The sequence below is a fragment of the Lissotriton vulgaris genome, chromosome 3_1, assembly GCF_964263255.1.
Source record: "Lissotriton vulgaris chromosome 3_1, aLisVul1.2, whole genome shotgun sequence".
Taxonomy (NCBI): Eukaryota; Metazoa; Chordata; class Amphibia; order Caudata; family Salamandridae; genus Lissotriton; species Lissotriton vulgaris.
Window position 1 is genome coordinate 2,027,110,885 of NC_141689.1, and position 12,771 is coordinate 2,027,123,655.

Consider the following 12,771-nt stretch of genomic DNA (forward strand, 5'->3'; position numbering starts at 1 on the left):
CTCAGGGATAAGTGAATCCCAGAGAAGAATTTGAACTATATAACTCTGCAATTTGTTTTGATTTAAATTTGGGCCACATTTTAAAACTTGGATTTTAACTGTGATTTTATTTTGGCAATAGCACACTGTACCTTTAAGGCTCCACCTCTTGCCAAATCCCTGGTCCACTGCGGAAGCTACATTTGTGTGGAGCGAGGCAGCTAGAGGAGGCGGGGCTCAAGCGGGTAGGCGTAAGTAGCTACAGCTACTTAAATTGCATGAAAGCACGGACGTGCCGCTGGCACGCCAAAGGCAGGCCCATCTGCGCCCGTTCGCGCCCGGCTGGGACCAGGGGCCAGAGCCCCTGCCTAACGGGCTATAGAAAAACAAAGGTACTCAGCCAATCAAATATATAGACTATGAATCCCAGTCAGAGATAGATGTACACATTCCATCAGCTTCACAAATGGCCCTACACCCTGGGCCCACTGTTCCTTTGACCCTGTGAATATTACACTAATACATTCCACAACAGAATGGCAGAGTGAACACAAAGTGTTCTTCCTCAATTGTAGGTCCCTCCCGAAACATGTGGGGGAAATCAATATTTTATTGCGGGAGGAACAGCCGAAAGTTCTATTTTTAACAGAAACCTGGCTTCCCAAAGACTCAGAACTGGATGTTAATCCAGGGCTACCACATCTTGAGAAGAGATAGGGAGCTGAAAAAAGGAGGAAGTATTGGCATCATTCTAAAAGACCGCATGAGGGGGCGTATAGAGACGGGTATTAGCCGCATCGCTGCGGCGGCTTTTCCCGCTGTGTGCGGCAAATTTAAAAAAGCTGCGTTACATGACAAGCTCAGCTCGTCACCCGCACACGACCACCGTGGCTGATGACGAAGAGGTTATAGCAGACTGCGACAGTATGTCATTTTCAATCTCAGGGCCGGACTGGGAACCAAAACCTGGCAAACTGGCAAAGTGCATGGCCGGTGTCCCTCCCCCCTGCCGGGGGGTTGTGGGTGCCGCTAAGCTCTTTGCCAGGGCCAGTTTTTGGCCGATTTTGGTACAGGGCTGATTTTGCAGCTATGCAAAGTATAAGCACAGACAAATGGGACCAGGAAATAGATCCCCAAAGTGGCATTATTCCCTGTCTTGATGATCTTCCAAATTTGGACTTTGCACATTATCACAGCTCTTTGCACAGGTCAAATTGGGTTCCTCTTTAGACCCAGCTCCCCTTCATAAACTACGCAAAGTAGATGCAACTGTTCTCCTGGTTCTGCTGGAGGTACTAAATTCTTCGCTATCCAGTGGCCAGGTACCCCTGGCAAGGAAACATGCTAAGATAAGAGTTCTCTTGAAAAGCGCAACCTTGACCCAGAGGTATTGAGGAACTATCGCCCGGTCTCCCTGCTTCCCTGGACCAGAAAAATACTTGAGAAATATGTAAATAAACTCCTCTCAGAACACCTAGAGAATCTCTCCCTTCTACATACCACCTAGACAGGTTTATGACCTAATCATGGGACAGAGACAGCCTTGCTTGGAGTAGTGGAGGAATCCAGGAAAATCCTTGCTCAGTGAGGGACAATGGCAGTCATCCAACTTCACCTGAGCTCCGCATTTGATGCGGTCCATTATAACATCTTATTTGACATGGTCAGATTGGTGAGAGTGCAACACAAAAAGTTGATGGACGAAATGTTGAACATTGTCAAACATTCACCCCAGTAACAGATCTGGGTTTAATTCATCGTTATTTTGCTCACCACGCCACCCCAGTTCAGACATAGCCATATGCAAATTAGTCTTGACCCTGTGCCTCATGGGAACAGTCCAGACCGAACTGCCAGGCCATGTCTTCCCTGGACCGGAATCAAGCATCCTAGGACCGGTTTTGGGCTTTCAGCCCTCATCAGCCAGGATAGCTTGACTCCAGTGGCGTAGTGAGCACGGGACCCACGTCAGGGCATACCCTTCCCACTTAGGGTGAAAATGCAACACTAAAAGATGATGGACAGAATTTTGAACATTGTCAAACATTCACCCCCAGTCACAGATCTGGGTTTAATCCATCGTTATTTTGCTCACCACCACAGGCCAGACATAGCCATGTGCAAATCAGTCTTGACCCTGTGCCTCATGGGAACAGTCCAGACCGAACTGCCAGGCCATGTCTTCCCTGGACCAGAATCAAGCATCCTGGGACCGGTTTTGTGCTTTCATCCCTCATCAGCCAGGATAGCTTGACTTCCGTGGCGTAGTGAGCACGGGACCACGTCTGGGCATACCCTTCCCACTTAGGGTGAAAATGTAACACAAGAAGATGATGGACGGAATGTTGAACATTGTCAAACATTCACCCCAGTCACAGATCTGGGTTTAATTGATTGTTATTTTGCTCACCACGCCACCCCAGTTCAGACATAGCCATATGCAAATCAGTCTTGACCCTGTGCCTCATGGGAATAGTCCAGACCGAACTGCCAGGCCATGTCTTCCCTGGACCAGAATCCAGCATGCAACACAAAAAGGTGGGAGTCTCATGCAAGGCCTTGACATTGATTAAATCCTTCCTGAAAGACAGAGTATTTCAGGTGTTTTAGGGGAATTACACCTCCAAATGTCTGCCACTCACGTGTGGAGTCCCCCAGGGCTCATCATTGAGCCTCACCCTTTTTAAAATTTATCTCAAATCCCCGGCCGAATTAGTCCTACCTTATGGGATTCAAATCCACCAACCCCCAAAGGCCAGATCAAAATGTGGGCGTTTGGCCAGATAAAACTCTTAATTATAATAGCCAAGCAATCAAGTTAACCGCATCCTGTTTTGGCATTATTAAAATGCTGTGGAAAAATCCTGGTACTGCTCCCGGTTCCGACATGAAGAGTTATTGTACAGGCATTGGTGCTCTCGCGATTAGATTCTGGGAAGTCTCTTTACCTGGGCACCACAAAGGCAACTATATGGAAACTACAGGTGGTACAGCAATCAGTTAGCCGGTCCTAAAAAAACTTCACTGGCTGCCAATAAACAAATGGATCAAGTTCAAAGCTCTGTGCATAGCGCATAAAACACTGTTGGCGTCAGCTCCCAAGATAAACCACACTCTACGGCCTTCTACAACTCAACAAGTTGTCTCCGGTCAGCCAGTCAGTTTCTGACAGTGATACCAAAAATTAAGAGTACGATCTGGCGGTCGCACGTTTTCTCACAAATGCTGCCAAACTATGGAATACCTTTCCCGTCCAGCTATATGCAACTATTCACCATCTTTCCTTCCAGAGGCAGCTGAAGACTTGGCTCTTCTAGAGTCTACCTTAATCAGTTCATCTTCTTCGGGCTCTGCTTGTCACTGATAGCCGGGGATGCCTAAGGGTAGCCAGTGGCTCTATAAATATTAATATTATTAATACTGGTGAGCCTGCTCACCCTAGCTTGTCGCAGGGTTTCTACGGTCGTGTGTTGCCTAATGACCTGATACATCACTTCCTGAATTTTAGATGGATGTGGCAAGGCGACCGGACTTCGGAAATCAAAAAACAGGAGATGAAGGTTAGCTTTGCTAGTATTCACCTGGTGACATCAAAACATAAACCCTGGGACTTTTGACAAAAACTATTTCAAAGCTCTGCTGGGTGACGATGAACAACCGGGACTGCCTCTGCAAATTCAGGATGCCTGGTCACCCTGGTGACTCTCCCAAAAGGAGGCTTGAGCTCAATATCATACTGAGGCCTCACCACTTACTTGCTCCTTGTGTGTGTGCACTGGAGTCTTTTAGGATTTGACCAACCGAGGCGCAGGAGAATATTGGTTCCCATCACCGAGTACAGCTTCATTTTAGAACTGAAAGCGGGCGTCCATTGGTGCAGAGGCTTCTAACTTTTAGGGGTGCTATTGCGACTACATGTCGTAAAGGAAACATTGGCCTTAGACATGGTGCTCGAGAATGCGGACCTTTTGACTTGGTCATCAGAAAGCATCCCATTTGACTTTGGACACAGGTCCTGGGTGTTTTTTTTTAAACACTTCTTGTTCATGCCCCCTTGTCAGACTGCCTTCCGCTGGGGCATTGGCCAGCCAACCCCACCCTGGGGGACCAGCAGCAGGGTGGGGCCCCCTGAGACAACCCTTTGGTTATAAACTTGGTGCTGGCCCCATGTCAATACAGAGCTCACTGCTCTGGATTTCTGAATGCAAGTACAATAAAAAATGTGAACTCCCACTGTTGTCTTTTAGTCTCTTGTTTTTTGATCTGGTACTAGTTTGGAGGAAGAGGGTGAGTGGGTATCAGTTACTACTTACTGGGTTTTGAGTCATTGGGGTAATTCTTGCTTGTGCTGAAGGATTTTAGTTTTTACTGTACATTTTGGTTCTGTGGTTGCATGAAGACGCTACTTCCCCACACTGTCACACTTCCCTGCAGATGTTGTGGCCCTGCCCCTTTTACATTATATTCCCTGTCTGTGGCTGCTGATGCCATCTGCTCACCCAATGCCTGGATTTCTGATTTGGCTATGTGCTGACTGGAGGACTTTCCTGTGACTGGACACTTGGTGCTTTCTGATTCACCTGTGCTTGATGCTGGGGGGGGGGGGGGGGCATTTATGGTGTTTTATGGTAGCTGGCCCTGGCCTGTGACTGTAATAGTACTCCCTAGAGTATGGCTGCTGCCAACCTCCCTGACCTCTATTGCCATAGGCTGTTTGGAAACCTCTGGGGGTTTGCAGTTGAACGCCTTTGAGACTGGTGCCATTTGCATATTTGCGGTACAAAAGGGGGTGGTGATGGACGGAGCATCTGAATCAATCAAACACTCACACCCTGTCAAAAGATCTGGGTTTAATCCATCACCGTTCTTTAGCCCACTCTGCCAACCCAGTTCAGACATGGCTATATGCAAATCAGTCTGACCCTGTGCCTCATGGAAACAGTCCAGCCCGAACTGCCAAGCCATGTCTTCCCTGGACCGGAAACAAGCTTGCCCCTTGGATTCTGCAGAACTTACAATCGATTGCGCTATCTGCCCACCTTTGTTGTTGACAGACAACCGCTCCCTGGTTTGGGGAGGCACTGCGTCTCGCCAAAAGGGATTGTAAGCGGGCAGAGAGACAATGGAGAGTGGCATACGATGACTCGATGAAAGAGGTCTATCATATCAAGAGACGTATCTATCATAATAGAATCCGTATTGAGAAAGCTACATACTATGCAGACAGAATCCAGAGAGCAGAGAATTCTGCCAAGGAACTGTTTAGTATATATAAGTCTCTAGCCACCCCTAAAAATGCGAGTCTAGATAAAGATCTCTCAGTAGCAGCATGCAACCGCATCGCTACTTATTTTGGAGATAAAGTATCTAAAATCTATGCTGCTTTCCCTGAAATGCCTCATGCAGCGGAAGAGCCAATAGACCTAGCAGCAGGGGAAGATGATGGTAATCAGTTACTTAACTTTATCACCCCTTCACCGGAAGAGCTAATCAAAATCTGTAGGTCTGTTAAATCTGGTTCCCCTCGAGATCCCGCACCCCCTAAAAGATTGAGTAACAGCTTGGAGACCTTGGAACCCTACATCAGGCATGTGCTAGATGTCTCCTTCCGATCCAGTTCTATACCCGAGGACTGGAAACAGGCTGTGGTGCTTCCCCTCCGTAAGAAGCCTAACATTAGCTTCGAGAATTTGGACAATTTGCGCCCCATCTCCCTGCTGCCTTATCTCTCCAAGGTAGCGGAGAAGGCGGCAAACAAACAGCTAATGACATATGTAGAGGAAGGCAACCATCTTCATCCTACCCAATTTGGATTCCGGCCCCGTCATTCAACGGAGTCCGCCCTTCTGAGGGCCACTGAAGCCCTCCGGCAGGGGGCTGACGAGGGACAAACAATGGCGCTAATTTTACTAGATCTTAGCGCCGCGTTCGACACTGTGGCACATTCCATCCTGCTACAGTGTCTGGACAGGGTCGGGGTGAAAGGGGCAGCGTTGAAATGGATTTACTCATTTCTCACTGGCCGGGGTTTCCAAGTGAGGCAGGGTGACCACTACTCGGAGCGAATTCCTTTGGACCAGGGGGTGCCGCAGGGCTCGTCCCTGAGTCCAACACTCTATAATCTTTATGTCGCTCCAATTGCCACCTTAGTAGAGAGTCACGGCCTCAGCTTGGTGTCGTATGCTGATGACACGCAGCTGGTTATCTCCCTATCGCGCGCACCCGATCTTTCGGCGGACATCTTTAGAGCATGCATGCAAGATCTGGCTGCCTGGACGTCCGCCAATTGCCTCAAGCTTAATGGAGGCAAGACCGAGGTGCTGGTCGTGGGGGGCCGCCAGTCTGCGTGGACGTCGGCATGGTGGCCATCTTCCCTGGGCCCAACACCCACCCCTTGCCAAAAAGCAAGGAATCTGGGCATTTGGTTTGATGCCGCCCTCACCTTTGGCCCTCAGATCAATCAGGTGGTGGGACAATGCTTTGGGACCCTCAAAAGCCTCAGAAAGACGCTGAAGTTCTTGCCTGTGAGAGCCCGACAGACCTTGGTACATGCACTAGTCACTTCGAAAATGGACTATGGCAATCTTCTGTATTTAGGTACCCTGGAGAAGAATCTCAGCCGCTTACAGGTCCTACAGAACGCTGCTGCACGACTGGTGCTTAGATTACCCAGAAGAGCTGCTTCTGCAGCGGCTCTCCGGTCCTTGCACTGGCTCCCGGTCAGAAGCAGGGTAGAATTCAAAGCACTCTGCACGTGCCATCGGATCATTCATGGGAAATCCCCTCTCCCTCTACAAGGACTCTTGACACCTTATGAGCCTCCCCGCTCTCTAAGATCTTCTGGCTCTGGACTCCTGGCTGTCCCTAAGGTATCCAGAGCTCGGATGGGGGGTAGATCTTTCAGATACCTTGCAGCCGCCAGATGGAATCAGCTGCCCATGGCGCTACGACTAGAGCCATCTGAGTCAATTTTCAGAGCTAAGCTCAAAACTGCTCTATTCGCCTAGTAGGTGTGCCGCTTTTGTAGGGTCCAGGAATAAAGTAGCTCCTCAGCGCGGGGACACGCCGTTGTTGCGTCACCATGCGCTTTACAAAACCCCCAAAATAGAAATAGAAATGTGCAATACAACTTGTCCTGGGTGGGGTCACCTTCTTTCAGTTGCAGTCGGATATGAGTTCCGTAGCCTCCTATCTGGCACCCCAAAATGCTGCTTTGGTTCTAATTTGTTAATAAAAAACAGACAAGAGACGTTTGACAAAACAGGAACAGTTTAGTTTTAATAAATAATTCCTTTGGGAGAACCGTTACTAGCATGAGGTCTGAGGGCTGTCTCATTTTACATTGGGTTTTTGTTAGTCTTTTATACTTTTTCTACCAAAAGCCATGAATACATCTGTAATATCAAACATGTTAAGTAATGTTGGTTGCTGTACTAAAGTCATGAATTAATTGTCAGATGTTGCTACCAGTGCTGAATGTGTCAAAATGCCCAGCTTCAGTAGCCCATGATCACTATGTGTGCAAGGTTCTGATTGGCTATGTGTTAGTAACTCATGTGGCATCTGACTTTATGGTGTTTTCCGAAGCTTGCGCAACCCCTCGTGGCTTGTGTGCTTTATTGGGGCAATATGCCCTGATCATTGTGATGTGACTACACCTATCTGTTGGATTGATCAAGAGTTTCCTGCCCAATATGCCACCTCCCACCTGTGACTCATTAGTCAGTAATCTTGGGCCTAGGTCTTACTACATACTTGTGTGTCGAGGTAGATGTAGAGTTCAGGACGGGGTATTCAATTAATGAGGACGATAGTTCATTTTTGTCAACAAACACATAAATATCCATATTAACAGCATCAATATCCACATTAACAAAAGGTTCAGTCCAGGTCTCAATATATTGTTCACTTGTTCAACCATTGGTAGCTGGCAACAAGAAGTCAGGCTTAACTAAGGAGACAGGTGTGTAAAGCATTTAAAAATACCAATACATTAAATCAGTAAGACACATTACACAATAAATATCCAATGCCAATTCATAAAAATAGGTTATATGTTTATGAACAAATAGACACCAAGACAACAAAATTCCAATATAGGAAACCAGAGATCTGAATTTGTAAGGAACAAACACGTTATAGTGCTTAAAAAACCAATAGCTCCTATTTGGAACATCTGGTCACGCTGGCCTGGAACAAAGTCAAAACTGGAGGCTGACCACGATAAAGCCCTGGTCAGATACACTAAGTGGGAGGCCTTGGTCAAAATGTTACCTTCACACTTAGAAACTTTTCTGGAGTTTCTTTCTCAATGTCGAGGAAGGCACTTTTTCAAGCCGGATTCACGGCAACGTTGTCAGTTTGGTCCAGCTTGAGCCATCAATCAACTCCTGGAAGTCTTGAGCTCCAAGGTTTGCAGAAGGACTAACCTGAAATCGATGCCGGGTTTCTGTTCCACGTTGCCGGTATGATATCTGGTCAGTCACCTATGGAGCTTTTTCCAAAAGTTGCTCCAAACTTCTCTAAACTTCTGAAACAGCTTCCTGAAGTTCCTCTTTTGGGTTCAAAGTGTCTAAAATAAAAGCACAAGGGTCAGGAAACTTGGAGATGGTCCTTGTGATCGTGAGATTACTAGTCCCAAAATGTGCCTGTCCAAATCCTTAAAACTCCTCTTGACACACTCCAGAATGGGGACTTCTTAGTGGAGATGATGCAGGTGGCCTCTGTTAACCTGTAACTTTCAGGGAATCCAATCATTAATCCTTATGAAGCCAGGCAAAGTTCTTAGGACTGTAGTTCCAGATTGCAGAGCACGTGCAGTCCTTCAGAGTGCAATTCTTTGGGTGCAGATCAGATTTCTAGAAGAGCAGTCGTTCTTCTCCTTGTTGTTTCAGGCAGTAGATCTGAGTTGCCATGCAACTCTACAATATTTATACAGTGTTTCTGGGTGTGAAGCAGGGAGCACCCCTGACCGATTCGATGCAGGGTACCCCCCAGGTATATGACCACTTCCTCCAAAGTGTGGCATATTCTTGTCCCAGAAAGCACTTTACTCCCAAAATCCAAAATGTAGAAACTCTTTCCAGGAGCATTTGATCTGGCTTAGTCAACCCACTATTGTGGCTAAGAATCTGTAACACTCCCCTTCCAGCCCCTTCACTAATCAAATTACTGGGGCTTCTGTGTGGCTGGGGGTGCAAGATGTAGGGATGATCCTGTGCTCTTCTAAAGTGCCATTCCCCCTTTAAAGACAAGTTTGGCTACTCCACCCTTATCCTGCCTTTTGCTTCTGCAGCTGCAGTTCTCCATCCACAGAAAATCCTTTATCTCTCACACAGGCCACTTCACACTTCATTAAAGCAGCTTGATTAGTCTGGCAGAGGCTGGAAAATCAGAGAAGGGCTGCTGGAAAGCTGAATTTAAGCTAACAGAAAGAAAATTCAATAACCTCTTTTCTGCAATAGTTATAACAAATCTAAAAGTGCAAAGTTGTTGGATTTCTCATAACTCTTATTTTAAGTCCTTGAATTATATGTTTGCCTTGCTCCTATCAAAAGTCATGCCTTGTTAAAGAATTGCTACAATGTTGAAAACAAAATTGGTAATGATTTCCTCACCAGGGTTTAGAAAACATCTTTTATCATGTCCCTAGTTGCAAGGCACAATACATCTGGGGCACCTGGAGGAGACCAAAGGGGTGACGTATATGTAAAAAGAACTTAAGTTGAGACTTTGGTGCTACCTTGAAATCGAAAGCAGAATTTGCATATAAATTTAATTTAAAGGCCGTCGGAAAAGCAGTGCTATCTTTAAAATGACAGCAGGCATTTAAGTGCATTAATTCTACTGGGCCTCTAAGCCTACATGCCCTATTTTATACTAGGAGACCTACAGCTAGGCTGTCAGTACCAATTGCAATTAAAACTGGTAAGCGGAGTCCAGGGCACAGAGTCAGGTGCAACCAGTATCCAACAAAGACTGGGGGTGATCAGCGCAACAAGGATTACTTTCTCACACTCCTCATTTAGGAAAATGTTCCATTTACGAAATATAGATATTTTGTCCAAAGTGGAAGCTCACAAAAGAATCTACGCAAGATTCAGAAAATGAAGAAAATAAGGGGAACAAAGTAAGTGTTAAGTAGGAAAAACTGGAGAATGAGTGACATATTGTAGGTTGACAGTTATCAAACCTTTCTGTTATGCAAATGTTGTTCTCAATGTGCTGTTATTTTTATCACAGCTTATAAATGCAATTAAATAGAAACCACAGACAAGATTATGTTCTGCACTGTGTTGTTTCCTGCAACATTTACATAATGATAGAACTGTAATGCATTGTGCTTCAGGCATTCAAGATATAGTGGATCAGTACTTTTTATATAGAACACTGCACGGGAGTTTATAATAGCCATCCTTGGAGTTTTAGAAGAAGAAAACATTAGTATTGATGACTTATTTGGACTCAGTTGCACATTGAACCATGAGTGTGAAGATTGCTCTTTTATGTCTACAGCTCATATACATTCCCAGTGATTTTCTGTACTTAACACTACCAGATTCCATAATTGTGTTTGATCACATTTGGCTTACCAAAATATGAACTGCCCAAATTGTAGATCAGATGTTATGTCTACATTGTATATACGAAGAAGTGGAAAATACAATATCTGGACACTATACTGTCTATTTGAACAGTGAAACTGGATGGACGGAATGCAATGATGGAACTTTAAATTCAAACAAAAAATGCCTTTCAAACTTCCAAATGCTTACCTCTTGTTTCTTCAACCACAGTTCTAAGGAGGATTTGTAATAAAAAAAAGTGGTGTATGGTATTTCGTCTGTGTTTAAGACATCATTCTGTCTACCAGGGCTGCTGCTTTCAAATGGATCTCCAACATTCAATGGTATTTTACATCTATCAGTAGTATCAGCAGTTTTGTACCAGTTATAATATTACAATAGTTATTTTAACACATGTTTGTTAGTATTAGTTCAGAAGCTATAGTTAAAACAGCTGATTAACTGTAGTGAATGCAATGCATGGCATCACTTATTTGTAGTGATATACTGTGGAGTTTTGTTTTTGTTTTCTACAATCTATGCAATAGTTCTTTCCCCACTGTCAAGGATGAATATTTATACAGTGCATCATGTATGGTTTACACGTAGGAAAGCAGGGATCAATGAAAAAGAGAAATTGAAATGCTTTACTATAATGTAATAGGAGTTATACATCTTTAGATGTGTCAATATACTTGTAGTTCCACACGAATATTTCTATGATGTACACCTTGAGAGGGTCTTGACACATAAGGCTCACTTGATATGCGTTGCCTCTACTTCCATTTGCCGGAGGGGATGGCGAAAAACGCCCAAGTAGTTTATTGTTGCTTTGCTGGGGATTGCTCCTCCAAAGAACTGAGTTCAACAGGGTGTGGCAACGGCTCCTCGCTGCCATTATATTTGGAAATGAAGTAAAAAGCACCAACATTGAATTTAGAAAAAGTAAAGGGCAGATGCTGTATTGAGAAGAAGTTTTTTTTTACAATATTTATGATTGTTTTGTCCCCACTGTTCAAGGATGAAACGTTATACAGTACATTGTTTATAGTAAACAAGTACAAAGCTGAGAACTGTAAAACAGGGGAATGTTTTTTTATAGTGTAAAATGCTACTACAGCATAAGAAAGTTGATTGTTGTATTTATACTGTGAAGGCATGCTTTGCAGAAACTAAAAGATTATTGTAGATTGTTTTGAGAAACAATTCTAACTTATATCTATGTTCTTTTTGTTTTGAAACAGATGATCCATTCCATTTATTGGATTGAAACTATATATATGTCATATAGCCACTCGTATAGCCAGTCACTTGCCTATACAACCACTCATACACACACTCAGCCATCCATAAAATCACTAACACACCCAGACACACTCCCATGTAACCATTGACAGACCCAATCACTCATCCATACAGTTACAAACACATCCACTCACTCACCCAAACAGTCACTCATACACCCAGTCACCAATACAGCTACTAACACAACCAGCCAGTCAACCATACAGCTGCTGACACATACACTCAGGTTTTTATACAGTAACTGACACTGCCACTCACTCATCTGTATAGGCACTCTCAAAGGTTACAGGTGACAGGAAATAGAATTTAAAAACCTTGGAAATTCACAAAAAAAAACGTTACAGAGATGTTATAGGTAGGGAATAAAATTACAAAAAAGTTTAGAAATTCACTGAAAAGAACAGAGGTTATAGGGACATGATAGGCTCCAATCCCACTTGTACAAAACAAGTGAAATATAGCAGTTATGGTTACATGAGCTAACTATTAATTATGCCCCTACAATGCACTGCTTATGTCCTCCCAAAAGACATCACTTATGACATGGTCAGTGACATCACTGAAGACATCACTGACCATCTAACACAAGTGCACACTCACCCATACACCCACTCTCACACTCGCTCTTTCACCCATACAGCCACTGATATACCTACTCACTCATCCATACAGCGCCTTACACACCCGCTCACTCACCCACACAGCCACTTAGACACCCAGTTACTCACACATACAGCCACTCACATGGCTGCTCAGTCACCTATATAGCCACTCACACACTCTCTCATCCACCCATACAACCATTCACACACCCATACAGCCACTCAGGCACCAACTCACTCACCAATGTAGCTAATCACACAGACACTTGTTCACCCATACAGCCACTTGAACACCCACTCACACAACGACAGTCTACTCA